Here is a 6,501-nt window from a genome sequence, read left to right on the forward strand (position 1 = left end):
AATGCATTTCAATAATTGTTTTGACTACTATTTTATTCATTTTAGAGTATTTAAAGATTTTATATAAGTGTAGTTTCTCCATCATAACTATCCATGATTTATTTGAATCCACCCGAACATTTAGTTTTAATATTTGAAAACTTTTATTGTTTGCCTTTATATTTTAAATTTGAATTTTGAACTGGGTTTCGAACTACGCGGGTTTATCAACAGTAACCGAGGTGACGCGGCATCATTAGCGGAGATTCACTGTAGCTTAATTATCCGGGTGTTACATGGATGGTGCTCGGGAAGTAGAGGCCCAGTGTTCGAAAGATGTAATCCTTGAGTGTATGTCCGACCATCTATTAAATGATAGTCGAACATTTTGCTTTATAATGCAGCTATTTTGTATGGTTCATCAAACTTGTGCCTGTTTTGTTTATTTTGACTCCTTTGCGGCGGTTTTATTCTAAAAGTTACCAGTCGTCGGCTTCAGCCCCATGTAGATGCTACTAGTTGATTGCCCGTGTGTTGCCACGGAATAACAAAAAATATAACGATAAAATAATTTCTTGAATTGACAAATGTTTGTTGAACATGATGTCATGTAATATCCATTCATACTTACAACATGATTCTATCTCATGCTCCTTCCTCCTCCAGGGCAGTTGTGCCTCCATAAAAAGAGGTAGATTCCCACTCCCTTGTCTCTCCAAGGGGCGACATCGAGACGCCCCAAGCCCTGGTGGCCAAGAACACTTGTCTGCTACTGCTCTATCGCCGCCATCAATGGTCGTCGTCGACGGCGATGATGGTCGGCTGCGAGAATCAGGCGATCGCGGCTCTACTCTCCTCTTTTCCATCAACCTCCCCATCCCTAACCTTCGCCTGGATCTGACACGACACTTTGCTCCATCTGCTCTGGCTTAGCCCCTCCACCTCTATGCTCCTTGGCCATTGCCCTGATCTTTCATCCACCAACCCTACTGCTCCTAGCAAAGGTGGCTATGTGCCTTTCCTAGATCTACAACTTCCATGTCACAGCAGCCAGATCCGCCGTGTCTCGCGAAGGACCCACGACTCCTTGGTTGTGTCGGTGCCCTGCAACAATGTGATTCCTATTGCTTTCTCCTATCGTGAGCTCGTCCGAGTCTTATCGCTGCCAGTATTTTGTGAGGAAAAAATTAGGGACAAAAAAGTATTGAAAGAGATCAAAAAAAGGGACAAACAAAATGAGTAAGATTGACAAAGGAAATAAGGAAAAATGATAAAAGATTGATGAAAGGCATAAAGTGAAGAATCAGAATGAAGGAAATAAACCCAAATTCCTTGCATCTAGATTTTTTTTCTAAAACTCAATTATGTGGAGGGTAAATATGCTCTCTCTTCTACATAAATGTCATAACCATAACCTAAAAAGTAAAAGAAGGATTATTGAAAAAAATAGGAGGTTCACATTTCCCTGAGTACAACCCCATTATATTATGGGCCTCTCCAAAACTAACCCAAACATGAGCTAATAATATAGAACAATATTATCCTAGGAGTGATTATTTATTTTTAGCTGAGCTATATTCAGAACACATCACACGTGTACTATCGTGTTTTTTTACATTTGATGTAGAATTCACATTTTTTTACCAAATGTGCCTTTTGACCGAGATCAAAATTATAGAGAATGGCATTTTTGCTGCTTTGCATTATTTACACACCAACCAGATAAGGTCAAACACTTTCTGCTCTGCAAGCTACATTTATGAAAAAGATCAGCAAGTTAATACATAGATAGACCACATCAGTCTACCTAACGTGTATTCATCAACAAATTGAGCTAAATTATTTTGATTGGATAGGCAATCAAACAAGTTTTTTTTAGCTAAGGGCCGTTAGCTCCAGAGAAGAGATTGATCATACAGTAAGAAAGATTCATCAAAGCATGCTAAAAAACTGAAAGCCCTTGCTTTTGAACAAATCACATAAGGAACTGCAGGATTACTCCTTCCGTTTCCGGGGTCATATCTGAAAAGCCAAACATACAGAAATCTAGTGGGTAACACTTGGGAACTCACACATTCCCACACAGAAAAGCCTAATTTATCATTGGAATCAAACAAGAATGCTCAATGAAAACAACAGGAAGAGGTTGAACAAAAATGCTCTGTAAAACGACCATGGGAGATCCATAGCAAAGAACGGATAAATTTTGCTATGAAAAATCAACAGCGACTACGTTCAGTTATTCACCAAAAATATTGTCTAGGCAAAACACTGTCCCTTTTGACTACTGATTATTATACTTATCTAGTGTACACCATGGATATTAACTAATTAAGCACCTCATATTTTGAACTTACAGTGGTCTAGAAATGATAACTAACAATGTATGTTGGTAGGAACTCAACGCGCAAACCTCAGCCATGTAGAAAGAAAAGGTTGATTAAGATGAAAGAGTAATTTGCATATGAAAATGGCAGTTACATGATTGAACTTACATATGGAGAGAAAATCCACCAGGCATGGGAATCAGTTTCTTGGTTCTTTGGCAACAGATCAGTTTCTTCATACTTGGCATGTGTTTTCTGTTAATGCCGAGCTACTGGCCAAGCATGCAGCTGCATAACATGGTTCGGGAGTTTCAACCAATTAATTTCAAAATTCATATGGCATTAGAAGCAAAATCACTTATGTTAACTCGTATGTGCACTATACATGGAAGCAACTACACACTTCCGCATCCACCCCTTAAACTATTGTGCCACAAAAACTATTTACCTGGCAATGCTTCATTGTTAAAATCTCTCTCTTTTTCATGCTTCATCAATCCCTGCAAAGCAGGACTACAAGATCAGTAAGGAATGTTATCCAAGACAACGACAAAGATAATATAAACATAGTCAATCCTTGATACAATTTTTGCACAGTCTGGGCAATCCATTGTATGTTCATTCAAACAACTAAAGCATTACAATCAACTCATGCGCGCCAGTAGCATTAAACCTACAGCAAATCATATACTCAAGGAAAAACTGATCATACTGTATAAACAAAATCCAGTATGTGTAGGCAAGCAAGAAAGCTCCTAGCTAGTAGCCCATTCATGCATAAATACCCTACAGTTGCATAAAGGTTGTGATCATTATTGTTTGTCAGTCATTTCGCTCCGCGCCACCAGTGCATCATCTATGCATGTGTCCATCGGTGATGTATAAACAGCATGCCGGGTAGACAAAATAAATCGAAGGTAAATCACGCTGCTGAACATACGGTAGCAGGACTGCAAGTGGCATCGGTGAGAGCACGTACATAAGCAACAAGTGGCAAGGTCATTCGGCCAAACATGTACAACCTGTATATGTCAGTTGAGTTTGGAAGCACCTGCTATCAGTATCTACCGCTGTTCTATGATCCCAACAATATAGAAGAGGACATGGCATTGTTGTAGAAGGCACCACCAGAATCATAAATTGGAACGGGGCAACCACGGACCAACCTTAACACACTTGTAACACGCATCACATTAGGTTGTTGAAGACCTGAAGTATAAGTAGCAAATCTCAGTTTGTGGTTTCAATAACAAAACCAGAATAAAAATAGCAATCTAATGGCCAAAAAAATCAACCTGCTCAGCGTGAATGATCTACTAATTCGAGAGTGGCGCCGAGTCTAGAGCCGTGGAGGATGATGTCGTTGCAGGACTTAGCTTTAGGGCGCTGGTGGAGGGCGGTGACAGATTGGAGCCACTTGGCCCGTGGATTTGAAGAGCGGGGCAGCAACGTACATCGGCGGCGGGTCGAGGACCAACACGGGGGCGGCGTGATTCATTGTGCAGAGCCTGGAGGCAGGACGTTGCCAGGGAAGGGGAGCAGTGCTTGTAAACCCCGTGGCTGGCAGAAAGAGGCGGCCGACGGTTTAACTTGGCTAGTCAAGATGTTGCCGACCGGTGGCTGTAGTATGCGATCGGCGGCGTTGGGAGGTCAGGCCTCAGGCGGCGGACGTCAGAGGCAGGCAAGCTTGATCGCCGGCGACCATGGAGGCGCTGTGGCATGCACGGAGATGAGGTGCAGTCGGGGAGGCCGGACAGGGGACGTGCTCGTGCGACGCCCGGCGAACCAAGGCAGGCGGGGGAAGAGAGAGGTTGGAGGAAGGCGCAGCGCCGCGGGGAGGTCGCCGGCGAGATGACTAACGCGTTCGCACGGGCAAGGCGGGGCGGGCGGCGCCGTCCACGACCAGGACCTTGGCCATGACGACCACGAGGCGAACGAGGAGAGTGGCGGCGGCGATATTTCGAGGGCGACGAGATTCATCGTGCAGCGGAGGGTGCAGGGTGGGCGGCGCGTCCATGACCAAAACTGCGGCCAACGAGGAGGGGAGCGGTGGCGGCTAATTTTCTCGAGTGTGGGGGGAGAGACGTGATCCGGAGATGGGGGCGTGGGACGTGCGTTCGTGGGCAGGTCATGGGGTATTATTTTCCTTTTCATTATTTTTTCTCGTGGATAGGTGAATCGGTGCTGTTTTCTTCTAATCGTGCGGGGGAAGGTGGGAGAACAGGTGGAACTAACGATAGAGGTGGGATCGTACGAGCGAGTTGGAGGTCGAACCATCACGAAGTTCGATTCTCCTTTAATAGGAGGCTGGTTATAATGGGGAGTATCATATAGTAGTATCATGCATATGATACTAGTCTATAATACTACCTCTTTAATGCATAATATTATAGAGTAGTATCATGCAGTACCTTATTTATTGCCATGCATGACACCAGTGGCGGAGCTTGCCAAAAAAAGCTGGGCGGGCTGAATGGGCCAGGCTGCAAGGAATTACTACTAGCTGGCATTCTACAACCCATGGCCTAGCTATATTGTGAGAAAAAGCTGCAGAGCTGGGCGGGCCATGGCCCATTTGGCCTTGCCTAAGCTCCGCCAGTGCATGACACATAGTAGCATAACATTATTATGATACGTTATCATGATATGATACTCAACCCTCTTTTTCTTCATTTAATTCTATGACACCTCATCAAAATTGCTTAGTTGGCATGCATGATACTAGTTATGATACTACCATTACGACCAACCGTAGAGACTATGACCCTTAGCCGACATCTCGGTGCCTCGAGGCGGTTTTATTCAACCTGCGCACTATGACCCTTAGCCGATGTCTCGGTGCCCCGAGGTGGTAGTGCGTGAGGGAAAAGAGGCAATCGGACTCTGCAATTTTATTACCTTTACTTAGCCATAGGAGCTTGACTGCGGGGGCTAGTGACTAGTCCCCTGTGTTTTGTGATGTTCGGAAGTACTAAGGTATATACCTTAATCACATGGTTTATGCAAAGACAAACCCTTTGTATGACACGGGGCAATCGATATCGATTTTTAGTTTGGCACTTGCCATCGGATTGCCGACCACTTCTCGCGCATTATTGTCGGATTTTGGGTTCAATAGACCCTTGAGAGGTTCGAACTCTGGGATGCACGCGAAGAACTCGTCCTCCCCGTCTGCCTACTCGCCAATCTCACAGCCTAGCTTGACGAACTGTAAGGAAAAGGGACACATCAGTTTACCCAGGTTCGGGCCACCTTGCAGTGTAAAACCCTACTCCTGCTTTGTGGTGGATTGGCCTCGAGGGGCTGAGGATGAACTAGTACAGTGGCGAACAACCTCAGGAGGGGAGGTGTTCTTGTGCTCGAGTGAGTTGGTGGGAGTGAGGATGATCTGACTGATCCGTCCCCTTCTATGGTGGTGGCTAGGTCCTATTTATAGTGGCCTCAGTCCTCTTCCCAAATGAAGGCGGGAAGAGATCCCACAACTGAAGGAAATATGCCCTAGAGGCAATAATAAAGTTATTATTTATTTCCTTATATCATGATAAATGTTTATTATTCATGCTAGAATTGTATTAACCGGAAACATAATACATGTGTGAATACATAGACAAAAATAGAGAGTCACTAGTATGCCTCTACTTGACTAGCTCGTTAATCAAAGATGGTTATGTTTCCTAACCATAGACATGAGTTGTCATTTGATTAACGGGATCACATCATTAGGAGAATGATGTGATTGACTTGACCCCATTCCGTTAGCTTAGCACTTGATCGTTTAGTTTGTTGCTATTGCTTTCTTCATAACTTATACATGTCCTATGACTATGAGATTATGCAACTCCCGTTTACTGGAGGAACACTTTGTGTGCTATCAAACATCACAACGTAACTGGGTGATTATAAAGGTGCTCTACAGGTGTGTCCGAAGGTACTTGTTGGGTTGGCGTATTTCGAGATTAGGATTTGTCACTCCGATTGTCGGAGAGGTATTCTGGGCCCTCTCGGTAATGCACATCACTCAAGCCTTGCAAGCATTTCAACTAATGAGTTATTTGCAGGATGATGTATTACGGAACGAGTAAAGAGACTTGCCGGTAACGAGATTGAACTAGGTATTGAGATACTGACGATCGAATCTCGGGCAAGTAACATACCGATGACAAAGGGAACAACGTATGTTCTTATGCGGTCTGAC

At 44.1% G+C, this 6,501-nt stretch overlaps 1 long non-coding RNA gene across 2 annotated transcripts; it reads right to left on the reverse strand.

Moving 5' to 3' along the window:
- Nucleotides 1-536: 536 nt before the first annotated feature.
- LOC123058458 (uncharacterized) lies at nucleotides 537-4,401 on the reverse strand. Of its 2 annotated transcripts, none has more exons than XR_006427208.1 (5): nucleotides 3,602-4,401; nucleotides 3,473-3,515; nucleotides 2,755-2,806; nucleotides 2,475-2,594; nucleotides 537-1,141 (listed from the first exon to the last, which is right to left on the reverse strand). It is a non-coding gene; the product is annotated as an uncharacterized lncRNA (long non-coding RNA). The 2 variants fall into 2 exon arrangements; XR_006427207.1 differs by having other exon boundaries at nucleotides 3,358-3,515.
- Nucleotides 4,402-6,501: the final 2,100 nt, after the last annotated feature.

This window comes from Triticum aestivum, chromosome 3A, assembly GCF_018294505.1.
Source record: "Triticum aestivum cultivar Chinese Spring chromosome 3A, IWGSC CS RefSeq v2.1, whole genome shotgun sequence".
In the NCBI taxonomy this organism is placed as follows: domain Eukaryota; kingdom Viridiplantae; phylum Streptophyta; class Magnoliopsida; order Poales; family Poaceae; genus Triticum; species Triticum aestivum.